Source organism: Tauraco erythrolophus, chromosome Z, assembly GCF_009769465.1.
Source record: "Tauraco erythrolophus isolate bTauEry1 chromosome Z, bTauEry1.pri, whole genome shotgun sequence".
NCBI classification, from domain to species: domain Eukaryota; kingdom Metazoa; phylum Chordata; class Aves; order Musophagiformes; family Musophagidae; genus Tauraco; species Tauraco erythrolophus.
In genome coordinates this window covers 23,104,944-23,118,243 of record NC_141496.1, presented here as the reverse complement: position 1 = coordinate 23,118,243, position 13,300 = coordinate 23,104,944, and the positions used below count along the sequence as shown (strand labels likewise).

The following is a 13,300-nucleotide window of genomic DNA, read 5'->3' as shown; positions in this document are numbered from 1 at the left end:
TATAGACAGTGCTCTGGGGGCTGTTACACTTCTTTGTTCTGTTTTGAGGTCATCAATGACACCAGGCTGGCCAGGTGCCGGGGACCTTCATGGCCGGCAAAGAAGGAATTAATCGGCTTGGTGTCCCGCAACCTTGAGGCCGATAGGAAGGGGAAGAAGAAATCCATTTGATTGTCTACTTGGTTCACAAGTAGACAGGGCCTGCTAATGAGGTGAAAGGGAATGAATTTGTGACCAGCTTGGTCACAAAGAATGGCCATTTGCCTTGTAAAATGGCGTTAGTTATGCTAAATGTATTACCAGGGGTTGGGAGCAGGGAGTACCAATCACACCTGTATATGATAAAAATAGATTTCCTGAAGTAAAATCCTTCTTGAGGCTGTAGCTTTAGATTTTTTGTAACTATCAGATGGAGCTAGGTTGTGATGCTTTTACAGGTCTCCTGGATTTGTACCAGACATAGCCTGTTCAGAAAATATCTGTGACCTGAGCTTCCTAAGAAGCTGAAGTTCTTCAAGTACCATGCAATCTGCTCTGGCAGCCAGCTGGAATATACCACCACAATAGTTCTAACATCTGTTTTAAGTGACTGTTCATGACTTCCTTGAAACTGAAATTTCAAAAAGTTACACTGCTCATGCCCTGATATTCTCTGCGTAGATTTGACAGTGGCTCAAACTACAAATGGGACTGAAAAAACTAGACTTTTTTTTTTTAATTGAAAACTTCACTTATCAAGCATTCATTATGAATTTCTTAGTTTAATGGTCAAGGCCTTGCAATATTCTGATGAAAGACACTCTAAAAGTTGTTTCATTCACAGGCCGGATCTAAATAGCATCAAGTTATGCCTTGAAAATAACCACTATTACTGGGTTACATTGCCATGTCACTTTGCAGTTTGGGTTTTAATATAAGAACATTGACAGCACTTTTCCTGCTTGATCAGAGGGCTGAATTCCAATAAAACTTGTCGTACTCACCCACATACATTTTAAAACTGCCCATGCTTGACACTCTAAACAAGCCATGTTGAAATCAGATGCAGAGGAAAGAAGGAATCAAAAGCAGAGGAGCTAGCAAGAGACAGGAAGCAGCCCGAGGAGAGCAGAGGTGAGGAAGCTAATATGGGAGAGGAAATTCAGGCAAACTTCTTCAAACTGCCCACAAGGATGTATACGGCTTTGCTGCTGACTCGCATGATCTTGGTTTTGTCAGCTTTTTGAATGAATAACCTCCAGGATGCATGAGTGAAACTGCAGCCTTTAGTGCTATGGACATATATCCTAATCCACAGAAGATAACTGCGCATCTGAGACCCCCCAAAGAAACAGCTCCTTCAGCAAATCTCAAGGTTTGAGTTTGGTGCAGGGGCCATGATATTCTTCTGAAGTTAAGACTAACAGACTAAGAGTATTAGAGTATGGAGCAAAGTAAATCTGCAACTTGAGCTGAGAGTGGGAACTGTCGAGGGTCATTACTGAGTCACTGATAAGACTCACATGTTGCCGGCTGGCAGCAGAACTTTCATTTGGCCATGCTGAGCGACAGTGCAACTTCGTCAACATGAAGTTACGGGGAGATAAAAAGAGTATATTTGTTACTGTTCAGCCAATAAAAACTATCATTGCCACAGGATCTTATTATATTTATTGTTAACAAAAATAAATATTGTGAGTTGATGGTAACATGCCAGGTTTTGTTTCTTTTGCTACTGGCTGTGTCTCTCTATAAAATAAAGGGACAGACAGACTAAATATTGGAATCAGTCTTTCATATACCTCCTTTAACATATGGTTACGTTACCATGCTTAAGTTTGCTTATATTCCTAACAAACCCCAGCAGCTCACCACTGGCCTCTGAGAAGCATTTTCCACTTCAGCTTTTCAAAAAACAAAATTTACCATAGGAAAAAGCAGACCAAACTGAAAATCTCATTAAGAGTATCTTAGCATGGTCTGGTTAATGGAGAGTAGTACAGATCAGCAGCATTTAGATGTTAATCTGATCATCCAGTTTGCTTTCATCTGCCTCAGTGTAACCCTCAGTGACTGTATCTGAAGAAGACCAGGATCGAAGACACCTCCTTTATTTAACAACAGTTCTCCAAATGGCTGAGTCTCTATATTGCCTCAGCCATGCAATGAAACTCCACTGTGAAATTTCCAGTCCATCGAAGCAAGTTTATGTTCACATGGTCACATCTGCACTATTATTATTAATTATTGATGTTCACTTCAGTTACTAGATGAGAGATAGCAGGCTACAAAATAGGTCTGCTCTGTTGCTTGATGTGTGATCATAAAGAGCAATGGGCAGAAAGTCATGAACGAGAGGATAATTCTGCCATATATGTTCCTGGGAATTAGAAATGAAGTATGGGGATAGTTAAGCCAGATTTCTCTTCTTGTCAGATGTAGATAGTAGCCAGGCATGATTTCCTGGTTTGACATGTTTTCCGAAACAAAAGGTTTTGGTGTTTTCATATCAGACACGGCTGCCACATTTTTATAAGTGGGGAAAAGGGCCTAGGAAAGGAGTGATGCCACCTTCTTTACTACTGCCCAGCTCTTACAAGAAGAGAAGAAATTAATGCTCAGAACTGCCACCCTTATCTGGCAGAGAGGCTTCAATCCGTGATGCTGTAGAAAGTCATGTCCTAACATGGCCAACAGCAGTCCAAATCAGCTACCATGTAAACTGAAATAAAAAAAATAAAAAAAATAAATAAAAAAAAAAAAGGCCAGTTATTTAAGCCACTCACTAGGCCAGTTAAGTCCAGCAGAACTCAATGGTGACTTTATCTTGCTGGTGAATTCCTGAAGCCTACTACTGATATTAGCTCAATTGAGGAGCTCCTCTCAGCCACCAGTGACTGAGCAAGACCTGGGTGAGTGATTGCTATCAATGACTTCATGACTGTGCTGCCCGATCTGAGATTTGAGCAAAAAGAAAGACAGGGAGCACCTTGAGAGAATTCTGTCCCAGCCGTATTTATTCCCTATTATTATTAGACTTCCCACTGGCAGCATTAATATTGATGCAGCTGCGGACAGTTGAATGAACACCTTGATACTGGGTGACTGCCTAGTATCTAAGAAAATGGAACATCTATAGTGAAGGAGGTTCAAGGGGGGTGTAGGACCTTCTGCAGAAGCGCTTAATCCCACAGCAAAATAAATGAAAGGAGCAGGTATGAGTGAAGTCCAATAGGACTAAGAACCACATATGGATAATTTTAGTTCCACAAGCGTGTTGCCTTCTATGGTTTAGAGCATAAAAATAGGAAAGAATGAAAATGTCATGAAAACTTAACAGCTGTCTTTCCTGATTAACTGCTACAATGCATGAATATTTTTTTTGACAGTAAACCTACTGAAAACATTTTATGATGAGGTTTGAACATTTAAATCAAAGGTTTACTATTTTCAAGACAAAAAAAACCACCCTTGGATAAAGGATTTGCATAAATTTCCATGTGTAATATGCATATTTAAATTCAAGGTGTAGTAGAAAGAGCAAGATATGAAAATATCTTCATCAAAGCAATGTTGTCCAGGCTACTGCACTGTTTAAGCCTAACGTCAGATATATTATGAGGAAGAGCCTTCAAAAAAACAAGCATATGTTCTTTTTTTGTCACTGAGAGTTTTCCAAGCAAACCTAAAGCCATGTATTTGGCAATGTCAGTGACAGGAGAGGGTAAACCATTACTTTCTGGCATATACAAAACTTCAAGCAACAAGTAACTAGTTTGAATGACACTGAATATTTTTGTTGGTCTATTATGAGCGATCTGCTAGAAATTACAGAACCATGTTACTAAAACAAAAATAATCTATTAGTAACAATTTCCTATCATCACATATGGCTTTTTTTTTCTTTTAAAGAAGACTCAATGACTTCTTTGTCTCAGTCTTCACTGGCAAGCGCTCTAGCTGCACCGCCCAAGTCAGAGAAGGCAAAGGCAGGGACTGGGAGAATGAAGAACCACCCACTGTAGGATAAGATCAGGTTTGAGACAAACTAAGGAACCTGAAGGTTAACAAGTTCATGGGACCTGATGAGGTGCGTCTGTGGGTCCTGAGAGAACTGGTAGATGAAGTTACTAAGCCACTACCCATCATATTTCAGAAGTCGTGGCAGTCCGATGATGTTTCCACCGACTGGAAAAGGGGAAATATAACTGATTATTAAAAAAGGTAAAAGAAAAAACTGGGGAACTACAGGCCAGTCAGTCTCACCTCTGTGCCCGGCAAGATCATGAAGCAGATCTTCCTGGAAACTATGCTAAGACACAAGGAAAAAAAGGAGGTGATTGATGACAGCCAACATGGCTTCGCTAAGGTCAAATCCTGCCTGACTAATTTGGTGACCTTCTATGATGGGGTTACAGCATTGGTGGATAAGGGAAGACCAACTGATGTCATCCACCTGAACTTGACCAAAGCATTTGACATTGTCCTGCATGACATCCTTCTCTCCAAATTGGACAGACATGGATATGATGGATGAATCCCTCAGTGGATAAGGAGTTGGCTGGATGGTCACACTCCCAGAGTTGTGGTCAACGGTTCAATGTCCAAGTGGAGGCCAGTGACAAGTGGTGTTCCTCAGGGGTCAGTATTGGGGCTGGTGCTGTTTAACATCTTTGTTGGCGACATGGACAGTGGGATTGAGTACACGCTCAGCAATTTTGCAGATGACACCAAGCTGTGTGGTGTTGTGGCCATGCTGGAGGGAAGGGATGCCATCCAGAGGGACCTTGACAGGCTGGAGAAGTGGGCTTGTGAGAACCTCATGAAGTTCAACAAGGCCAAGTGCAAGGCCCTGCACATGGGACTTGCACTCCCAAGCACAAGTACAGGCTGGGCAGAGAATGGCTTGAAAGCAGCCCCGAAGAGAAGGACTTGGAGGTGTTGGTTGATGAGAAGCTCAACATGAGCCAGCAATGTGCACTTGCAGCCCAGAAAGCCAACCGTATCCTGGGCGGCATCAAAAAAAGTGTGGCCAGTAGGTCAAGGGAGGTGACTCTCCTCCTCTACTCTGCTTTTGTGAGACCCTACCTGCAGTACTGTGTCCAGGTCTGGGGCTCCCAACACAAGAAGGTCATGGAGCTGTTGGAGCGGATCCAGAGAAGGGCCATGAAGATGATCTGAGGGCTGGAGCCAACTGAGAGAGTTGGGCTCGTCCAGCCTGGAGAAGGCTCCAGGGAGACCTTATAGCAGCCTATAAGAAAGCTGGAAAGGGACTTTTTGCAAGGACGTATAGTGATAGGACAAAGGAACAATGGCTTTAAACTGAAAGAAATTAGATTTAGATTAGACTGAAGGAAGATATTCTTCACTCTCAGGGTGGTGAAACACTGAAAGAGTTTGCTCAGAGAAATTGTGAATGCTCCATCCCCGGAGGTGTTCAAGGCCAGGTTGGATGAGACTCTGAGCAACCTGGCGTAGTGGAGGGTGTCCCTGCCTGTGGCAGGGGGGTTGGAACTAGATTATTTTTAAGGTCCCTTCCAGCCCAAACCATTCTATGATTCTATGACTCAGTTGCAATATATGCTGCTTCTCAAATGTCTAGAGATATGCTCCTCCCTTGAATTTGAAATGCAGGGATACTCTTTTTTTTTGTGTGTGGGATATTCTGGAAGAAACATTGTGGAAGACTTTCGAGTTAGTCTGTGAAACTGGTGGTTTGAGCTAGCAACAGTTTGGCATTTGTGAGCCAAAGTTTGATTACAGACATTTCAGGGAAAAGATAAGATGTCATCTCGGAGAATGAAGTTTTCTGTATGCAAGTTTCTACATCAGGAATTCCGTAGCAAACAATTAGTGAAAAACATCTAAGCAAACAGACTTGGAGTACAGAGTTTTGTTTAAATATATTAAAAGACACTTGTTCCACCAAGAATAACCTTTTGATATAGGTCTTGATAGTATTTTGAGTGAGAAAAAATTGATTTTTTTAAGAAAAAATACCTGATTTGCCACTGGCCTTAGTTCTTTCAGGAACAAAAAGTGAAAACAAAAAGTGAAAAGAATTTTAGTGTTATTTTGTGCATTAACAAAACTCCATTTCCAATACTGAATATTAAAAGAGAAGACTACATTTCATGTAATTGCAATCACTAACAATATTTCAAATTGTAAAATGTGGTTTTGTTTCCTGTATTTAAGTCTGTAAAGAATACCAGCCCCCTTTCCCCTTATGTTCATCCATTGTGCAAAAAAAGGACTTGGATACGAACGAAAAAATATGCCAAACTGTGATTTCTTTTAAGTATTTATCCTTCAATTTCATTCTCTTCTTTCCACAGAATATAATTTGTGCAATATTAGTGGTTTATTCTTTTGTTTTAAACAGGAGAATGACTTGAAACTATCCACCAACACACAACTTCTTGCACTCGCTTGGCTGAAAACTATAGCTATGTCAAAAAACCAGGGAATTTACTTAAATCTCTGTGCATAGCAAACCCAAGTTAATGTATTTAATATTACCATGCTCCATCAGAATCTTTTTCCAGCTGGCTCTAAGTGCACTGCTGTGTGCAGGTTGCTGTCAGCTGCATGGCCGAACCCCAGTTTGTGTATGGATCACCAGCTGACATGATGTCCCAGAGTCCCATGGGACAGAGCTCCCTAGGACGCGTGCAGGGAGTGGCATACATGGCTTGTGTCTGGCTCTGTGCAGCAGAACCGCACAAATTGTGCTGCATGTCAGGTCACACGTTTTGGCAAAGAGGGATAGAGGCTAAACTTGCCTAGAAGCACTTTCCAGATTTGTTCCCTGATACGCAGCAAACAGATTTTTCTTAAACAATAGAACTAAATTCAATATTGAGATGTAAAAGAAAAATAGCCTGTCTGTAGAACAAGCATGTGCTGAGCATGAATATTAGCCTAAAATTTTACAGCTGAAAGTAAAAAGAAGGAATCCTTTAGAATACATGCCCTTTAGAAGTGCATGTAGCTGTGCTGACATTAATTTAATGGGCTTCATTTGCTTTGAGGACTTCTTACATTCGCCTATTAACACGCTAATGTATTTTCCAATTTTAATTTTTTCTCTTAATGACCATTTGAAAAATGCCATCATGTATTTTATTACAAGAAAGACAAGATAGAACACAGAAGAAAACAATTTCTAGGGCACTATAGCCGTAGCTGCTAACATGTAGTTCACCGCAGGTGCTAAAAGGAAAGAAAAGCTAATAGTTTGAAGATTTCCCCAGTGTTGTCCAGAATGACAACTAGTACTGGTATATCCAGTAAATACAGCTGCCAAATGCTATGTTGTAGTCAATGCTCATATTTTTAAAGCTTTAATTCTGAATGTTATCTTGAATTGATAGTGGCATAGACAGTCTTTAGGGTTCTGCTTTAAAACAATCTCAAATGATACCTTGAAGAATATAATTCAAGCCATGTATATTATAGGAAAAAAACCCACCTTTCTGGTAATGACTAAACTCATATTGGACAGCTCAGGATCTACTCTGGTCTTACCTGATGGCTACTGTTTGATTGCTATTGTCTTTGCCCAGATCCAATTCTCAATAACCGTCTCCATGTGTTATGGGCACAGATGAAGGACGAACAATCAGTATTTCATTCTGTCGACTTTAATTGAAATTAACTTAATTTTCATGCTGTTCCAAGCATATTGGTCAGTACTAAATTCAGCAAATAGTTGCTACAGAAATACAAAAGTAAATATAGCACAATAGATTTCTTAAAAACACAAATTGTCTGCTGTGTCCTAAGTCTCTGTCTCCTTCATATAATAGGCAGATTATGTACCTTCTGCCAGCTAATTCCTTCTCAAAGGTGATAAGCTTGAACAGATTGATGAGGGAGAGCTGTTTAAATGACACCAGAGAAAAAAGCAAGAGGAAAAAGAGGAAAGAGAAGCATCTTTCACGGAAGGCCCTCTGAATTTCTTGAGAAGTTATGTAACCATAATCCTTTTCAATTGGGACATTAAAAAATATTCACCTTAACATTTTTGAGAAATACTTTGGTTTTTAAAGAGCGAGGGCAATCAAAGTTTTTCCTAAGATGCTGTCCTCCCTATTCCTGTAGGCCTCAGTCAAAAATGCAGGAAGAACTGATTCTGTAGACTTTGTCAGGCTTACAAAACACAGATTGTCTGAAAATTTCAGTAATTCAAAGCCTTTTAGGCTCTTTCAGCCTTGTATGTCTCCCGAGGAAGCATCCCTGAGTCCGAGACTTCATCAATGTGGAATTCTCAAATTCTGAATTCCTGCATGAGGAAGTTCTCCACAGCAGTGCCTTCAGCAGTCACCAGAAAATGATAAAGATATTGCTGGACAAACACTTAGAGTTGGAACAATGTTTTCAGGTGCAGAGGAGTAACTTAAAGTGAGTGTAAAAAAATATACATAACGTGCTCTCTGTCCTTGTCTAGGCTTCGGACTTAGCAAAGTTTCAAGTCTAGGGTTTCAACCTAGAACATAAAACTTCAGGGTTTTAGATCATCCTTCACATTCTTGCTGTTTCTGACCTAGCTGGAGACACTGCATTTGAAATATCCTGAGTATAAATAACTCTTCAACTACAATTTAGTCATTATAAATCTAGAAAGGTTGTATTTATAAAAGCAGGTTTAACTTCAACTCAGAGGCATTTATTTTCCTGGCACTTCTATAGAATTCAACATACTGAGTTGATGGTATTTGCAAAGACAGTACAAAGCCTTCACCCTCTCCTTCCTACCAGAAGGTACCACTGCCATAAAGCTAACACCTTATGTGGACAGAACCACTAACAGGAAAGGGGTCATAACAGCTTCTAGTGAAATGTAATGATGGAAAAGCCTAACAAATGTAAATGCTACCGGTGGTAGCACAAAAGAGGAATGACCGCCACAACCACTGTGATATTATAGCCAAACTGAAACAAATATGCATTGAAGAGGCAACAGAGCCACTCTCAGCATTCACTTATTTCCTCTTCAGATTTAATAAGAAAGAATTTTTAAAGAAAATCAGATTCCACTAGGCCAATTACGTGAAACGTGGATGCTGTCTAAAGAGCTCAGCTAAACGGGATGTTTTGGTTATTCCCTGTTTCTAATTCAGACCTCAGACAGACAGAAAACAATGCCCTATAAGTTGTTCCTATTTACAGGAAATAAATCTCTTACCAAAATCTGCATCTTTTTAGAGTGGCATGATCAACATGCACCAAACTACTACTACAATCCTGCATTTGTAGCATTAGCTGCGTTTCTGAAGGAAGAAGCCTCCTGGAAAAGGCAGATTCAAAATCTGGGCAGAGCTCCATAAGAGATCTGCTGAGTCAATGTTTGATTTGCTGTTTCTGCTAGCAGCCAGATTTTCAGCACACATTCACTCTCCCTAAATATAAACATAAACTGTTGGTCCTTGTGAACTTCTGAAAATCTGTATCTACAAAGGAGAATACTGTTCAGTGCTGTGAATAACTGCCACTGTCATTTTCTTCAGAGGAAACATATTCAGAGACTGACCTGAATTTGAAGAGAAATACTCTTCAATTGTTTTATCAAAGTTTTTAAACATTTAGACTAACTGTTGATAAAGCCTATAGATGATACAAAAAATGTTCAAATGGCAAAAAATTATTAAAGGCCTGTCAATTTTGTAGGACAGTCTGAATTGTCTGCCAAGCTAGGCTCATTTAAACAGCATAGAATCACAGAATCATAGAATGGTTTGGGTTGGAAAGGACCTTAAAGATCATCTAGTTCCAAACCCCTGCCATAGGCAGGGACACCTTCCCCAAGGTCAGGTTGCCCAAAGCCTCATCCAACCTGGCCTTCAACACTTCCAGGGATGGGGCATCCAGAACTTCTCTGGGCAACCTGTTCCAGTGTTCTATTCCAGCATCTGTTGTAGTACGTGTGAAACTATAAGGTGAACATAGTTATTCAGAGAACATAGGTTAGTTGAACATGCCCTAGAAGGCAACAATTCTGAAGTGACTGGACAATTATATGACATAAACACTGGCAGTGTATTCTTAGCATCATCCTCTGGATGAGATTGTAGGAAAAAAATCACAAATTTATTGTGTGTACATAGAGCAGAACTATCAGAAGTACCAACTCAAGATTTCTCAAGACAAAAGTTTTTGAATCTAAAAAAAAAATCTCTACTTAGGTTACAACTTTTGTTGTTACCATCATTTCCAATGTTTAAGATTTTTTAATTTTAATTAGGGAAGGTAAGATATGAATGTTTCCTGAAGTTTCTGCAATATGGTTGAAAGTTATTGGACCTTCAAGTAATTTAGCTAAGTTTTTAGACAAAACCCTTTCTCAGTCTCACAGAGTGGTGGACAAATTCTTGGCTACTATACTATTGCACATATTGGAGGTAACAGGTTTAGATAAAATTACGGATACTGATTTTTTCAAATGTAAAATGTTAATAGTTAAATTAGATATAGAATTTCTCACAGCTGAAGAGATTCGTGCTGACATAGGCATGGTGCCTAGAAATATGACTATCTGCCTGTTGTTATAAAGGAGAAATGTGAGGCAGACTTCAGACTGAAGAAAATGCCTTTCAAAATCAATACAACCACCTTGAACTAACTGCTTTTAAAGAATCATCCCAACATACATTTTAAACCAAACTCCTTTATTCCAATCTAAAAGGCACCTGTAGATTCATTGTCCTGACTGCAGTACAGTTTCTAGATCAAGCCTTGAAGCCGAAGTGATTTGAGTTTGGATTTGGCCCATTGTGCATGTATATGAAATGGCATCACTGTCTTCAGAGGCACATTTATCTCAGAGAAAAGCATTTTAAGCTCCATAGAGGCTTAAAAGCTTCCACTCCCTCTGCTTGTATCTTTCACAAATGCACAGACACATGTGCATAGCCATGCTTGCTTTTCTGCAGTGTTGGTAATTGCGAGTTCACTTTAACTTCTTTCATATTCAGAAGTAAGCTGTAGTTTTGTAATTACTATCAAAACTGGAACATGCACTAATCAAAATCAATTATCAGCTGTGAGATAGGAGGAATAAAACAGAGGAAGAACAGCAGGGCAGCAAATGGGCTCATGAAATTAAAAAGAAAACTAACAAGCAAATCTACGCCTCATCCTGACAAGTGAGGCACTCTGCCTCTCTGTCATCCCTTTCATCATGTAGATGACTGCTCAGTAGCACTCGGCATGTAATAATGCAATCCCTCCGGTCCACAAAATTTCTGTAGTAATTGTCAACTCTTTGTACAGCTTCTAGATAAAAATTATAGAAAAACCATATTTCGCAAACTTATTTAAGAACTCTATAGCTTGTTTAATTTCACAGAGACCTTTTTTAAAAAAAAAAAAAATAGTATGAAGTCTAGTTACTTTTCACCAAGAGACAAAGAGTACTGACCATACCAGATCTAGGAGGCTGGAAAACAAACAGGTGGGAAAATTAATAATAAGTACTCATATTTACACTTGCTATAAAGAAACCTTTGTGTCAGAGGAAGCTAGATAATATATGGCATGCCATCTGGTTTGCCCAGAGATGGGGCAATGAGATTTGTAGATTACAGCTGGTCCCAGACAGCCATTATCACCCTGTAAACCCAGTGCCTGAACAGAATCAACCCATGGATAAAGAACAGCAAAGGTAAACCAACAAAGTGCTTCAGCTGTCAGGCCCAGGAAGCAGTGGTGCTGGCAGCCACAACAGCTGGGAGATTGGGTGTACTCCTAATACATGTACTCCATGTATTTGCTAAACTTGCACATCAGCATCTACGAATAACATTTTCAGCTAGCTCCGGTTAGGTAGGAGATTCCATCTCATGCTATTGAACAGAGCAGTACTCGCAAAGGTGTAACAGCAAGTACTCAACATGGTGCCTCCACCTTGTACAAAGTGGGCAGAACATCTCTTTGGCATAAGAAGTCACAGTGAGCAGACATGTCTTCCGCTTAGAGTATCAAGCAAAGACTCCTCTCAGATACATTCAACTGTCCAAAAGCTAGTTGTCTGGTCTATACTAGTCATGTAAGCTTACTGATTCTCTAGTGAATGGAAAGAGCTGCTTATAAGAGTAATTTGGTGTAGAGTCGTACAGGTAACTGATGGAGAAGAGAAGGTGAGACACACTCCGGATTTGCCCCTTTTCCCTGGACAAGCGTGAATAACTACATCCCTAGCCCTTACACAGGAAATGTTAGGCAACCCAAGATCCCATTTCTTGTAGAGCAGAATCAAGCTAAGGTTAGTGTTTATCTTCAGTGGTGAATGACCAGGCTCAGCATATACAAATCAACAAAATCTCCAGTTGTAGAGAGGGAAGGTGCTTCATAGGTTCGGTGACATTTTCTACCACAATAGTAAGTAGAAAAGTGTGAAAAAGTTTTTTCTTCGAGAGTCTGAGGCTCGGCAACAGTTCCCATTAGAAACAGGTACCACAGCATCACTGCCTTTCATTTGAAGAGTGAAACATATTTCTGGCCTTGCATGTACCGAAAGAAGTACACAGTAGTGCATATCTTAAAATACATTTTTAAAAAGCCAAAGAAACATACTGAACAAATCACATAAACTCTGAACAAAATCCTCTCTTAAACATAGTTCTCCTATGTGAACAGCATGCAAGAGAGCAGGTGGAGCACACGACAAATACTATTCATATCTCCCAGAGTACTGCTAGAAGGCTCTCAGATATTAAAACAACTTGTAAAGGAAAAGATCATTGAGATTAACTCTAACTATCCTTTTGGGTCAGCTTTACTTAAAAAAGCCCTAGATTGTTTGGAACCTGACTGACCCATGTCTGGTTAAAATGACACAGTTTTATGGAGACATCTTGACATTGACAAAATACAAGGTAATATAAGTACCAGTCATTTTAGGTTCTGCTATTCTGAAGAAGTTAGCGCATCATTTTTCCACTTGAGGCACAAAACTGACAGCATAATGTATAACTAGATACGGTTAAAAGTAACCCTGATGAAAAATTAAATTAAAAAACAAGCCCCACACATAGCATCTCATTTTTTTTCCATTAAATATGGTAACACTTTCTTAGCAGTTACTCTCCACACTAGCATGCTGCTGCTTCTAGTAGTAGGAGTAACACACATTAACCAAAATCACAGAAACCACAATGGTTACAACAAATTATATCCAACACATTTTGAAGTATTCGTTGTCTTTCCAGAAAAAAAACCCACCACATATTTGGGTATAGGAATGCTTAGGCACTGCATTTGGAAGTAAGTTTTCCAAAGTAATTTATACTTTCACAGCAGGTGAGTGATATTCACATAC

The 13,300-nt window shown here is 39.7% G+C and overlaps 1 protein-coding gene across 1 annotated transcript in view; it reads right to left on the bottom strand.

The window, feature by feature from the left end:
• RAB3C (RAB3C, member RAS oncogene family) overlaps positions 1-13,300 on the bottom strand; it is a 157,069-nt gene that overhangs the window by 62,915 nt on the left and 80,854 nt on the right. The window lies entirely within an intron of this gene.